This window comes from Grus americana, chromosome 9 (assembly GCF_028858705.1).
Source record: "Grus americana isolate bGruAme1 chromosome 9, bGruAme1.mat, whole genome shotgun sequence".
Classification (NCBI taxonomy): domain Eukaryota; kingdom Metazoa; phylum Chordata; class Aves; order Gruiformes; family Gruidae; genus Grus; species Grus americana.
In genome coordinates, this window is record NC_072860.1 from 22,182,728 (window position 1) to 22,197,646 (window position 14,919).

The window sequence follows — 14,919 nt, forward strand, 5'->3', positions numbered from 1 at the left end:
ATTCCTGATATCTTCTCCAAAAATCTGAAGAGTTTATACAAGACAGTCATATCTTATCTGACTTGCACTTCAGCTTGATTTCTGCTCTTCCTGTCAAACCTAAGTGTCAAAAGCAGGTTTCACTATTCTGATTTACAATTCTTTTATTTCTCCCTATGCTGCCTACAATTTCACTAAGCCAAAGACCTGAAAGCATTGCCCGCTGAAGGCATGTAAAACTGAGCACACTAAAAACCTCAGAACATTCCTGCTGGCTCTTCACTGCAGGAGATAATGCATTATAACACAGATTTCCCTGAAATCTCCACAGGATCTACAAATCCCTCCTTGCAAACCCTCCAATACTTCACACACACACAGAGTAGGCTCTTCTGTTAACCAGCCTGTTGTACCCAGTAGTTTTCTGAAGCAGCCCAAGTGCTCTCTTCTATGAAAGTTACTCAATGACAGCAGGATTTTTTTTTTTTTAATTTCACCTTTTTTTTTTTTTTCCCCCCAGATTTTGGACTACAACCATCTTTATTTCCACAGTATTTTCGTGGAAACTTGTAAGGAATCTTAGCAACTGGCATGTTAATCTAGTATTTACAGACAATAGCCAAGACCAACAAACACAGAAATTGAGCGTAATGACATCTTACCATTGCTGAAGAATTTTGTTGCCAACATGACCTAGCAATCTTCAATCTTCAGTACAGAACTTCTAAAACAAGTTCATTGTTTCCAAGCATTTTAGACATTTCAAAAGTTTTGAGTTAACTATCAGCTCTGTTCTAATTTCAATTCTATCCTGGGTTAAAGAGCCATATTTTACCATTTTCTTTTTATATAGATTCATGTATTTAGATGCAGAAAAAATACTATGATCATCTGCTCTGACTTCCATAAAACACAAATATAGGCCCTCAATTTCTATTTAGGTACATCTTAAATGAAAAATATCACATATAAATTAAAATTTTCCTTTGACGAATATTTTACTGTCCTGGTTTCAGCTGGGATAAGAGTTAATTTTCTTTCTAGTAACTGGTATAGTGCTGTGATTTGGATTTAGTATGAGAACAATGTTGATAACACACTGCTGGTTTTAGCTGTTGCTGGGTAGTTGTAGAGTCTATGCTAAGTCAAGGACTTTCCAGCTTCCCACGCCCTGCCAGGTGCACAAGAAGCTGGGAGAGCACAGCCAGGACAGCTGACCCAGGCTGGCCCAAGGGATATTCCCAACCATAGAACGTCATGGCCCGGATATAACTGGGGAAGCTAGGTGGGAGGCAGGATTGCTGCTCAGAAACAGACTGGGCATTGGGTTTTTCCTTCCACAGGTGGTGAGCAATTGCATTTGTGCATCACTTGTTCTATATACATTTTTATTACTGTTATTGCTACTATTATTCTCTTCCTTTGTTATCCTATTAAACTGTCTTTATCTCAATCCACAAGGTTGTGGGGTTTTTTTTCCCATTCTCCTCCCCATCCCCTCAAGGGTGGAAGGGGTGAGCAAGCAGCTGTGTGGTGCTCAGTTACCAGCTGGGATTAAACCACAACACCTACCATAACCTGCAATAAATTACCCTAATTGCTGAAGATGCATTTCTTATTTCTACTGCAAATGTACCTGGCTCATTTTAGCCAATGGATCTTGTTATACCATCATTTTCTGCTTCATCATAGAATTTCTGTTCACAATGCACACACTTCAACATTGCAATCAAGTCCCTCCTTGCCTTTCTCTTTCATAATATTTAACACATTGAGCTCTTGGAATTTCTAACTCAGAAATTATTTTCAACCCTTATTCATTCTTACAGTTCTCCAAATTCTCTTTGATTTCAACACCCTCCTTGAAGTATGAACACCTAAACTTGACAGAGGATTCTTGGAGTGATCTCATTAGTGTCAAATACAAAGATGCTGCACATTTTCTGCTGAGTCATATATAGCTTGGATCATATTCAACATTTTCCTCAAGATTTCCCATAAATTAGTCCGTACTTAGATGAAAAATATTTAGTGGAGAAGCTCAAAAAAAACAATGAAGAGAGAAAAAGGCAACAGACCCAACAATCCTACCAATTCAACCTCCCAGATGACACGTATTTCCCTCTCCCTACACACATGTGCTTGGGTGGCATTTCCTTCTGATTTTCAAGTAGAAACTACAGAAGAATGGTATGATGGTTGAATTCTTTGGCTCTCTAGAAAGGAGGAACCCTGCACGTACTAGTATAGAGTTTAGAGTTAACCAGTCTGAGTTAAAAGTCAAGGCTCGCTGAGGTCAACAACCAATGTCAATAAAGTCAGGATATCAATCTTCAACACAAGTAATGGATCAATAATAAATAATAGCATATTCTCACTTTTATTAAGCTCTTGTACATATTCTGCGCTTCTCAGTTGCACAGAACTGCAAGCATGTTTGCACAAGAAGCCAAAACAGCATTCAAGAACTTTTATTTGATTACTTCTCAACTACATTTGCAGATATTCAAGTCTTAACTTTTTTTTCTCTGCTAGATTCCAGCTGACCAGCTGATCCCATGGCTAGTAGATGGCTCATAGAAAATAACTGCTATTCTGTACCTAGTCTGAGCTGTAAGAGCTGTACTTGATTTTTGCTTTACAGGAACCATATAGTTACTGGAGAATGAACGATGACCTTTCCTACTTCCCTGCACAGTGATGTTAACCAAGCATACACAACTGACAGAACCAGTAGATGCATATTTGAGGAGAAACAAAGTGCTTTAATGCATATGTTGCTAAGGCTCCAAGAATAGAGTACATTGTTTTCAACTGATCATAACTCAGTCAGAACACTGAGTTACTTCTCAATGGAGGCAATTTCCACGTCAAATTTCAACTTTCAACCACTTCAGCAATGCAGTTAAGGAACATGAAAATCTTAAAGAAAATTAGAGGGAAAAACAGGAGAGGAAAATGTTTCTTCTCCTCACTTCACTTTACGATTTAAGTGCACAGTAGGAGTGGGAAGAATCAGGGGTTTTTCTGCTGTTAAATAGTATAGCTGTGTTGATGTGCATTTATGCTGACATGGCTCTGGAAATCTAAAACTTCTGAATCTAAAACCAGTACGGACTTAAAAAATCAAACCACCCACACACACAAAAACCTCACAACAACCCACACAAAAACCTCACAACAACCCACACAAAAACCTCACAACAACCCACACAAAAACCTCACATACACAAAAGACACACAACCACAGAAGTCAATAACAAAAACAGGTGCTTACTTTACTGCTCTAGCAATCTTACTTTTGGAAGAGAAATATAAGCGGACAGAGGAAAGATATCATGCCTAGAGGACTTAAATTCAAGGAAGTTTGGTTTGCAATCAAAAAAACACATGTAAGTTGCAGAAATTTACCATACAGGAAATCCAAACAAAATACAAATATCAACAAAGCAGTTTTGCTGCAGAAACTGGTAACTAACACAGCAGTCTTGTGAACTAAACTGTGGTGCACGTTCCATGGGAGTGCTAGCGCAAAAATCTTATACTCATAAAAGTCCATTTCCTCACACCAACACGAAACTGTTCTGCAATTCCTGCTATTGGCAGTCCATACACAGAGCCAGGGGTTGCTGGATCGCAACCTATACAGAAGATATAAACATAGAGTTGGTCCCCTCTGTACACGGCCACCCAACAGAAGGTTTTGGCATACAGTATTAGAATAAATATGACTGACGTTCCTGACACCAACCAGTTTGTGCTGAGAGGCACGAGGCAAGGAATCATGCAAAAATAGTCCCAGAAAGTTGCTACTTCCGATAGATAAAACAGACAACAAAAGTCAAACCCTAGTGAATGGCACCACTGTATCTCCATATGGCAGGAAAAAGAAACAGTTTTGCCCCTCAAAAAAAAAAGACATTCAGTATCTGTTCTGTATCTCACAACTGGAGATACCACCTATATTTCATAGTTGGAGTAGTTACAGTTACCTTCAGGAAAGTGTTATGACTGCTGTTTCACAAATCAGTAAACCAAAGAGTTATCTCCACAGGAAAGCAAGTTACAGGATCCCAGTTCCAAGTTTTATCACTAATTCAGAGCCACCTATCAATGAATTCCTCATACTACCTTGCATACTCCTAATAAACTTATTTATAAATACATGTCTATTTATAGATGCATGTGCTTAAACACCAATGCAAATGTCACAGTGGGGAAAAGAACAATAATTAAAAAACCCACAAAAACCCCCAAAACACAAACAAACCACAAAACACAATAGCCTAAGCACCAATTCTATACTAAAGAAATACATCATACTGGAGGAATTCTATCCTGGCCAACAAAAGTACATTTAGAGTAGGAGCTCCAGAGCCAGTGAAAGTCTGAGGATCTAGAAGACATCTATTTGACAGATTAACCATAATGAAGATCTACAGCACACGTTCCCTGGAGGGTTACGTGTGCATCACTAAGAACTATTCTTCTGAAATAAATCTGTTTATTAAGGGGGAGAAAAAGCACTTTAAAGGTCTATTTTTGTCTAGTTTGTATTCGTACCCCAAGGTTATTTAAGACAGGGGAAAAAAAAAAACCAATGCAGGTATGTACCACAGTAAGTGACAAGCTAAGACTTCAGCTATGAAGATTAACAGAGTGGGAAGTCATATGATTCAGCATGACTACTGGGAGCTGCTACCACAAAAAAAAAATCTGCAGCTTGTGACACTCAGATGAACCATGTGCATCTTCTTATCAACTTAGACAATTCTGATGTTTTTACCACTTAATCCTTTTTCCTGCTTTAGATAAACAACCTGGACTCAACTCTTTCCACTAGCACAAACAGAAGTATCACTTCATTATCCAGCAATTTGGCCTGTTAATATCGTCTCAGTTAACATCTTCGACAATGTAAAACTCTTTTTATTTAAGTATGTGAAAAAAATTGCAACATTTAGATACACACTTACAACAAGAAAAACCTGATGAAACTTAGAGAAAAGTAACTTGGAGAAAAGTGGTTTTCTGCAAAACTTTTTTCCTTTTTTTTTTTTTTTTAAGAAAGGGTTGTATGTATAGCTCTACACCTTTTAATTTAAAATTCCAGCTGTAAAAAAAAAAGCCTGCAAAAGGTCTGCTACAAAAGATCATTCTCTGGCTTGTTTCAGGTGGTTAACTTTATGGTAGATTATCATACAATTAAGACACCTACTAGGAATGTACAAGACCAAAATTCCTAAGATATTGTTCAGCCTTTTGTCAAAATAGAGATAAATGCTGGATTACAGATGTACTGGGACTCTCATGAGAGCTCTTTAGATTAAGATTCTATAAATATATATAATATTGCTTGATATACAAGACTCTGGCATCATTACAGTTTCAGTCATCTAATGCTTTCCATATGCTAAGCACTGAACAAATAAATTTGCCTGTAAATGCAAGAAATATGTACCAAGTAATAAATAAACCAACATGAAATGGGCTGTTTGTATTAGGGTAAAATCTAAATTCTTTATTTCTTCCCTGAATATTTCTGTCCAGATGACTTCGCAACAACGCTGCCAATTTCAGCTGAAGTCAGCAAGATGCCTCAGCACTGTTTGCAAGTGTCGACTCCACAGCCTTTACAGAGCACGTTTTAATTACAATTTTGAGGCCATCTCAGTTAAGGGAGACCTACCGTACAGAAACCTACTGAAGTCAAGGAGCTCCACATGGATGGAGGAACCAAAGACACCATGGATCACACGGCACGACTACAGTGTTATCCTATACGGAAACCAGTGGAATTACTCATTTGTGTTTCAGATAACCTAGGCATTTACAAAATGAAGGAGGGAAAAGCGTGTTTTCATCCAGTTAATTGTTTTGATGGCTTCCAGGAAGTTTTCAAGATGTCCCGTATCACTACGTTTTCGGGTTTCTCTTTTAATATTTAAAAGCTTTAAGGAGCTAACACATAATTCCACACAGGATTCTATTTCCAAATCTAGCCGAGACAACACTTGCATCCAATTTCTCAAAATCGCTAAGTGAACAGAAAGGAAATAATAAAATACTCGGACCCCAGAGTGAAAGAAGAGCGGCAGAGCGCAGCTGATGCCATGCGTGTAGGACGCACGGGCAATGCAGCTTTACCTGCGGTACTGCAAACCGCAGTGTTACTCAAGCCAGGAAGGAGACACCGGTGCTGACTTCAAGGCTCTACGTTCCGCGCGGGGTGCATCGCTCTTCATTACCCGATGGCAGCGCCGGAGCGATTAGCGCCCGCGCGTGCCGGGCGCCGCGCGCAGGGACGCGGTTCCCCGCTCACCTCACGGCGCCGCGGGGAGGGAGCAGCAGCCACGGAGCCCGCGGCGGGGCGGGAGGGGGGGCTCGGAGCTACTTTTTTTACCGAGTTCGGTTACTTTTAGGAAAACGCCCACGAAACTGCCTTGCTTTGACAAAGTTTTCCCCCCCCGCTGCCCGATGGCGTGAGGGCAAGCCCCGGCTGACAGCCGGGCTCCACAGCTGCTAGCAGACCGACGGACCGGCCTCCCGCCCGAGGAGTGTGGGGGGATATACCGGTACCGGGGGTCCGGTGCCCCCACAGCGGCGCCCGCCCGCCTCCTCCCCGCGCCGCCGCCGCGCCGTTACCTGCCCGCCCCGGGTGCCCCGGCGCCGTACGGCTGCCCCGCGCTCGCCGAGGGAGGTTTTCAGCAGCCGTAAAGCGGGGAGCGCGCTCTCCCCGAGCGGCGCGGCGCCGGCGGCCGAGCAGGGGCCACCCCAGGACGGGGCCCTCCGGGCGGGCGGCGGCACCGGGCTTTCCCCCGCCGCGGGGCAGGCTGGGGGCTGTGGGAGCGATGCTCTCCCTCGGCTCCATCTTCGGAGCAGCCGGAGCTTGCCCACCTCGGAGGCTCCCTACCTGCGCGGAGAGCTGCTCCCGCCGCCGTGAGCGGCCGGGCCGGGCCTGCCCGAGGGCCCCTAACCTGCCCCCCCGAGTCAGCCGGGGCCGGAGTAGGAGGCAAGCGGGACCCCGGTTCCGGGGAACGTGGGGAGAGGAAAACTGTGGAAAGCTTTTTACACGATGCGACAACAGGTTGTGCAGGTTACAGGCGAGGCCGCTACCGGCTTTCGGGCTGCAGAGCCTGCAGCTGGAGCTCCTGCGCGATGAGAGGATTTTCCCTCCCCTCACTGTCTAGATTCATAACATTTGACAGACACAGTGGTGTTCAAGCCTGGTTTTAAGACTTTTTTGGTGACAGTTCAGGATATGCAGGGGTTTCTGCATATACAAGTTACTCTATACCCACAGACCCACCACCTGAGAGGATGTGAGCAGTCCGGTGCACCCAGAGCCAGCCAGGACCCGCAGGTTTTCCCAGCACAGCTCTGTGGGAGTGAACATCTGAGCACCACGGTCACTCATCTGACAAATGTTGGCAGGATCGAACAACACGAGTGTCTGAACTGCTGTAATTGTATTGCTTTCACAGAGCCTCTTAGTGTCCATAGGTAAACTTTGATCTTGACTGCAGTCCAATTACAATACTTACTCCTTATGAAAAGGAATTTCCTCAATACAGATTAATGACTTAGTTCTGCCTGGAAGCATTTTGCTGTTCATTTTGTCCTAAATCTACAATTTGTCCTGTAATCCTGGATACTACCACACAAGCTACAGAGTTTAGCTGTCTTCAAAGGCAGGAGAAGTAACAGCCTGTTAAATGTCACTGAAGTCAGGGTTAGTATTGTTTACCCTAAGAGAATTAGCGATAGAAATGTTCATTTTAAAAAGGAGAATATGTCAAGAAGCATCTCCCGGAAGGACATTTATGACCTATCCCTCCCCATGGCAGGGGAAGAAAAAAAAAGAAAAAAGAGAACAATTAAGATATTTTCCCCACTGGATGATAAAAACTACTACTTAAAAAAAGACATCTTAACCCAACAGCTACTGCAGAGAAGGCAGAAAACGTCTTTCAAAAATCTTCGACGCACATGGTACACATACTAGCAGACAGAAAAGCAAATTTCAGGCATTTATAACAGAAGTAGCTTCTGCTAATAAAGTATTAATGGGAAAGTCTGGTTGGACTGTTATAGCTCTGAAAGCAATTTCAGAAAGCACAGAGCAATGCAATCACTGAAGAGCAGGTGAACTAATCTACAATCCTCATTAATAAAGCAGTTTTTCCAACATTAAGCAGAAGCAGAAGTAAAACAACTGCAACTAAAGGCATAGTTTTCTTGCCCAATGGAACAGAAATCTATCAGGCATTTATGTGTACAAATAAATTTACTCAAAGCATGATTCATCAGGTTTTATTCACTATATTCTCTTTTCCTGCAAGAACTGTTACCTTCTGTGCTCCTTCCTACATTTTCTCTTTTCTAGGGGTTAACCTAGGGGTTAAAGCCATGGCTATACATTTGTTTTGTTAGTCACATCACACCATAAGTACAGACTTGAGGTTTTTGTGCCATGTAACTTAAGCCAATTGTGCCCATTCCGTGTGAAAGACTGAGGCTGAAGTTCAAAACAGATTTTCCACCAGCGTTCTGCATTTCCTTGCTTCAGCTCTGAACCACTGTCAGATAGTCCAAAATATGGCAAAAGTGTGAGCTAACACTGCAACAGAGAAATCATCTCCAGCAGCAAATCAGCATACCAGCCATGACTCCTTGTGCTTTCACACAAGGCTCCAAATGTGTTAGGTAGGTAACCACAAAGCTGACTGTTTGGAGTCTCGTGCCTCTGCTGCATCTTAGTCAAATATTCCTGGACAGGCCTCCTAATTACTCTGAGCAATAGTAAAAAGTCACTCAAATCTAAAATTTTATTTCCCTTTTGCTAAAACCAGATTGACTTTGCTGCCCAAACCCTCATCTTCCTCCTGTCATTCTAATTGTTCTTCTTCCCCCAACATTTTTGCCAGGGATTGGCCTGATTACAGGCAGCAGGAGAAGCAAGCCTTCTACTTTCCATAGTACAGAGGTGTAGCCAACAGGAGAAGCTTGAGTTAGCTGGCAAAGAAACTACTTTTTTTTTTTTTTTTAAAATAGTACATCAGGACCACATACTGCAGAAGTGAGTCACATAGAAGCAAGTGATGCCCCAACATCCAGAAAACCAAAATAGATTTACACTATGAAGAAGAAAACTCCAAGTAATTACATTTTGCAAAAACTTTGTGACATGACTAGCAAAGAACATGCAAGACAATCAAATATAAACTTAAACCTTCCAAAAGCTTTTCTGAGAGGAAATAATGCATGAAATTAGCACATCCATAGAACACACAAGATTTTTACGTGCATCTTGCCTTATCAAAAGTATCTTTGGTAATTTGAAAATATTCATGAAAACATGGAAAAGTTGAATGTTAACCTCAAAGAGAGTTTACTGACATTTAAGTCAGCCGTGAGACACTGTACAAGGCAGAAAGGAAAAGAGTTTCTGCTTTACAAAAAAGGCTCGGTTGAAAGGAATCCATTTGCTCTTTTTAACTACTGACTTTAAATTGCTGCTCACAAGAATAAGCTCGCTTTTCTTCTGTAGGTTAAAGTTGGGTTTGTTTGTTTCTTTTTTGTTTTTTTACCAGCCTGCTAAGTGATTGAGCTTTAGTAGTTATGTGAAGCAAAAGTGCCATCTTGTGGCTCTATTAGTACTTGCGGGTTAAGATGCTGCCTTTTTGGGTCATATTAGAAATATTCATATAAAAATCTCATTTTTAAGAGTTCAGCCTACGAACGATAAAAAAAATCCTACCGAGTTCTCACGTTTACAGACTGACACTATGAAGGGTGATGTTCTCAAGTCCTTGCTTGAGGACATGGATCACTGTAGCTGGCAGGACTGTTTATTCCACTGCAGAAGGCAGGCATTCAAACTGTCACTGTCATTTTAAAGGTCTGAAAGGGACCTACAGTCCTGGCCCCTTGTCGTCCACTCCTGTGGTATTTAATCAAAGAAGCTTCTGAGACCAAGAGGACTTGTAAGCATGCCCGGAATGTCAAGTCTTACTTCCTTACATAGGCTAAAGACACCACACATTTAAATAATGGAAACCCCACCTGGGAAAACAAGAAATTAAATACCATTAAAAGCATCTGCCAAATGTAGTTTGAACGTTTAAAATTCCTTTTTATGAACAGTCTCTGCTTTTTATACTGAGGAATTAATTGGATATATGTATTTTACAGAAGTAATCCATGATTCAGCAAGAAATTAATGAAATGAACAGACAGTTGGAACTGCTGCCAAGAGTGGTCATTTTAGACCTCGCAACCTTGGAAAATGACCTTTTAAATAATGAATTTGGAAAAGTACACTACAAACTAACAAAAATGAGCGCTACCTACCTATAAAGTCTGCTAATAGCAATAGCTTCTAAAGAATAAAGACGTTAAATGGATCGTATAACCTTGCTAGTTGCTGTTTATGTATCAAGCATCCTAAGCGTTGATCATACCTGCCTCAATGCACCCCCTGATAGAACTCCAGTTTTGCTCAGTATGTGTTTCTACTCTCTATACAATGAAGTACTATACAATAAATACAATCCACTGAGACCAGCAGAGCTGTATAGCATTATGGAAGTGAGAGGATTACAAAATTAGGCCTAGAAGGCTAGCATGGCTTCCCCAAGTATTTAGAAATCGATAACTAAACAAGGAGTAATGCAACATATTTAGACGATTCCATTAATTATTCATTATCCCATAAGCAGTGAAATGCCTCCTAAAACAGGCATTTAAGCACACATGCTTTACACAATTGGAAGAACATCTAACTCACGTTGAACGACGGTTTAAGTAGTGCATAGTGATGCAAAAGAAGTTGTGTGGTTCTACAGTTAGCCTGGAGTTTCTTTTTATTCCTTGATCTATGTCTTACAAAGTAGAATAACTTGCAAAAGCAAGTGGTTCTGATTTTCGTCCAAGCTTAAACTAGAGCAGGATTTTTCTGTAAAGATGACGACTCCCTCCTTAATAGAAGTATCACGTTTTCTTTTAACTTTGAAATCTATTATACCAAAATGAAATGAGAGTTCACCATTTCTTATCAATGCATTCCTGCAATGGGCTTTCTCAGCCTTTTCCCCCCTGCTCAGGAAAACCGTATCCTAAGCTGCAAAACATAATTCCCCAAAGTCTGTGCATAGTTTGTTTATAATATTTTTTAAAGCGTTCAAAGCTTGTAGTTTTTATGGACAACAGGACTCACTCTAAGTTTTTGGCTTCTGATAGCTGCCCAGGATAGACAGCAGTCATTGGTACAAGGAAATACCTCTAGCATACAGCTTTTGCTGGGGGAGAGGAGGAGAACTATTCCAATTTAAAAAATTAATTGCAAATCAATAAGCGAACACAGTCTCCTCCTCCTCCTCCTGCCCCCATTGTCCTATCAGATTACAAGAATATAAAAGAGAACAAGACTGTTTCCTAAAGAATCATTCCCCTGCCTACAATGGCCCCAGACACTGTCTTTCAAGAGTTATTTCCTAATAAACAACCTCTATTCTGTTAACCAAAAGAGTTGCCATTTTAGAACTACTGAGAAAAAGGGGAAGTACCAGCGTTTGCCCTAGAGTCCTTGAGGCTGTTGTGGACATTTTCATGCATTACCAGAAGCAAGTTCTTTTGTCGCTGACTCGATAAGATCAGGATTTGGGGTTCCTAACAGGTAATTTTAAGTTATGAAAACAATTCAGGGTGTACAATTCAAGATGTTCATAGACCAACTCGTTAAAGAGATGTAAATTACTGAATATAATCAACATATCTAATAAGCAAGTCGCCACAACAGAGTTGTTTCACAAGAGAAATAGTTCCTATGATAAAGCTTAGAACCACAGATTATGGAGAAGAAAACCTGTCTCCTACCTTTTTAATTATTTAAAAAATAATCACTTCACTGGTGGGTTTTAGAAGGTATTTGTGATTTGAAACGGAAAATGAGAGTGCAGAACCTGAGCTTTAATCCTCCAATTTAATTTCCTTTAATCTTGCTTATAGAATATAACCTCTTTTTCATCTATCCAATTTTTTCACCAAAGCCTAGCAGTTTCGGATCCTCTTACGCCTTTTCACCATGAGATGCATGCATTGCTCTTCTCCAGGCAGCCTTCCCTCCCTCCTTCCCCCCTCTCCAGGTTTCTCCACCTCACGTTCAACATACCATTCGCCTTCTAATCCAGGATGGCTAACACAATAAAACTAGAACAGGAACAGAAGATAGAGCTTTGCAAGTGGTCATTTGGCAACCTGCAGGGCTCACACTTACAGCAAATACTCAGAGCACAGGTAGGGTGGCGAACACAACATTAAGACTAAATAAAAAACAATTTATATTCACCCCCATTGAGGTTTGAAGCTGGGATAAGTAATTTGTTCCAAATGGAGGAGGAATACTACAGACTTTAGTGCTCCAGGCTTTTCTGGGTCTTGAACATTTAACTCATCATGGGGTTTCTTCACATAACCTGACCTCCAGTTGTTTTTGAGCAAAACAGGTAACTGCTGAAGGAGATTGTGGGAGAAGAGGAGGGAAACAACCCCTAATTATTTAATTGGTAGATTTCATCAGGAACCACATTATAGTCAGTACTTAGCAAGAAAAGTAACTTAAACCAGCGATTTTTAAACCAACACAAAGATAAGAGGTTTTATTCTTTATTAAATCACAACATTTGATTTAAAAGCAGCAGGTCTAGCAAAATAAGGGACAACCTAAAAAAACCCCACTGGCTTAGACACATTTCATTTGATGTGATAAAAGACAAAGACCCACATATCTTGCAATGTATAATTTACTTCAAAGGACAGTGCCTTATAGCCTATGATTTTAATGATTGTCCTGCAACTGATCATTTTGTGAAGTACCAAATAAAGTGCAGTTAAACTAAATATTATCCTCTTACCCTTCCAGAGAACAGTATTTCATTTAAGCCATCAGGATAGAGGTAGTTTTGAGGGTTAGTGGTAGATTTGAAACCTTGTCCGTAGCTATTTGGGCTCCAAGACCTCAGCCTTACTTAGACTAGTTCACATTTTTAAAACTTCTCAGAAACTTTAAAATCTCATATATATTTTAAATGCTCACCTTAAAATAACTAAACCTGCTACAGGACCCAGTGCTGATTTTGCATATACCAATACTTTTGAGTCGAGACAACAAACTTCACCCAGAAAGAGAGAATCTTGTTCTTCTACCACTCAAAATAATTATATTGCCACCACTCATATTAGGAGGAAAAAGTAGACGGCCTTTACATCAAAGATGTTCTGATTTGCCCTTACAGAGTTAATTGGAGGACTGACAACTGAAAGAGCTCTTCATCTCACAGGACTCATTTTCCCTTTACTCATACTGTACCAGCTTGAAAGACAGAAACATTTAACAGACTGGTCCCCAGACACGCATTGTTTTTACTAATATTTTCACACTGTGGTGTAGCAATCCTGCCCAAAACCTCACGGCAAGCAGCATCTTGAACATAACGTATATACTGTGCCAGCAGAGGAAATTGTCTGTTTTGCTCTTGCCTCCTAGAAGTATCAGTGGATACCAGGAAACAATGTCAGATATGCTCATCAGTCACAAGTAATTGCAGATCCCTATCATCATTGTTTTTCCACACAATCACCTTATCTCTGACAAGACACAAAAAAAGCTTACATGTGATGGGAAGGATTCATCCCAACAAGTTAGCTGTCAGAAGAGTAAGAAAATAGTGAGAGTGTTGGCCAAATGTTTTTACTGTTGCTTATAAATAGGAAGAAATCTAATTTTTAATTTTTTTAAAGAAGTCAAATGTAAGCCTCACTAGCTTCAAGACACCTCTTTACATTTGCTTTTTTAATGTTTTCAGGAAGATATCTAACACTGCTTTCTGAACATCTATTGTGAATATTTTTCATAAATATTTAAATAATTAAACCCACATTCCAATCAAAGTGCTAATGAGTGGGGGCTTTGCCCAGTGATCCATCAGGAGAGTCACTAGAGCCTATGCCCAGTGCAATGCTTCCCTATAGAGGAATCCAATTAAATGAACTATATGAATGAAGTGACCATATGGAACATCAGTGGTGGAGAGATTCTAGAACCTGGAAGCAAAGTTATCACAAGAGACTCTAAAACAAGGAAAGAAGGTGCAAGTTATACAAAGACAGCTGCTGAATATTCAGAATATTGGAATAGGAGCTATGTTTAGAAGGGGAGGATATCAAGGGGTAATCTATACAAAGAAACATTAACAAGTCATGATAATTCTGAAGCACTTTGCAGAAAAAAGCCACAGAAACAGAAAAAAATAATTTCTTTCTATTTAATACCAACTACAACGGCCACATGCTGTTCTGTGTTTGTATTTATTGTGTACTTTTGTTTCTGCCACCAGAATATAAGCTCTTCCGGGCAGAGCCCGGCTGTCTGTTTGGCACAAACTCCCCTATTGTACAATACTGGGTACACTTAAATAGGGACTATACACGCTATGTTAATCCTTTCCCTGAAGCAGGCTAATTAAAATCAAAACCTGATAAAATGGCGTTACAGTTTTCACATAAATCAACAGAATCAAGAACATTTCAATTTTCACTCACCAGGGGACCGGTGCAGAAAAAATGAAATATCATTTAAAACCCCATAATTATAGCAAAACCGTACTCTAGGAGTAGTGACAGAGTTAGACTCAGGCCCCTTTGTGCCTGTTGGGAAGCTGCAACTCAAGTCATTAGTTACGTCGTGTTGATGCAACAGGACCTGTCAACACAGTGCTGAGCCGAAGCAGAGGAATTTAGCTTACGGCTCGCAATGCAAGTCCTTGGTCTAGCTTCCTTCCACTGTAAAGGCAGGTGACTATAACGGATCAACACCTGTTTCCATTCCAGGACCTCGTAGCTTTTATAGATTCAGAGAGAAGCGTTATCCACAGCAGGGAT

At 40.6% G+C, this 14,919-nt stretch overlaps 1 protein-coding gene across 5 annotated transcripts in view; it reads right to left on the reverse strand.

The window, feature by feature from the left end:
- Positions 1 to 6,740, reverse strand: part of NAALADL2 (N-acetylated alpha-linked acidic dipeptidase like 2) — a 491,555-nt gene extending 484,815 nt beyond the window's left edge. For all 5 annotated transcript variants that reach the window (XM_054835389.1, XM_054835390.1, XM_054835391.1 and 2 more), the window contains exon 1: positions 6,625 to 6,740. The gene's annotated coding sequence lies outside the window, so the exon portion shown is untranslated. The remainder of the gene's footprint in view (positions 1 to 6,624) is intronic.
- Between the last annotated feature and the right edge of the window lie 8,179 nt (positions 6,741 to 14,919).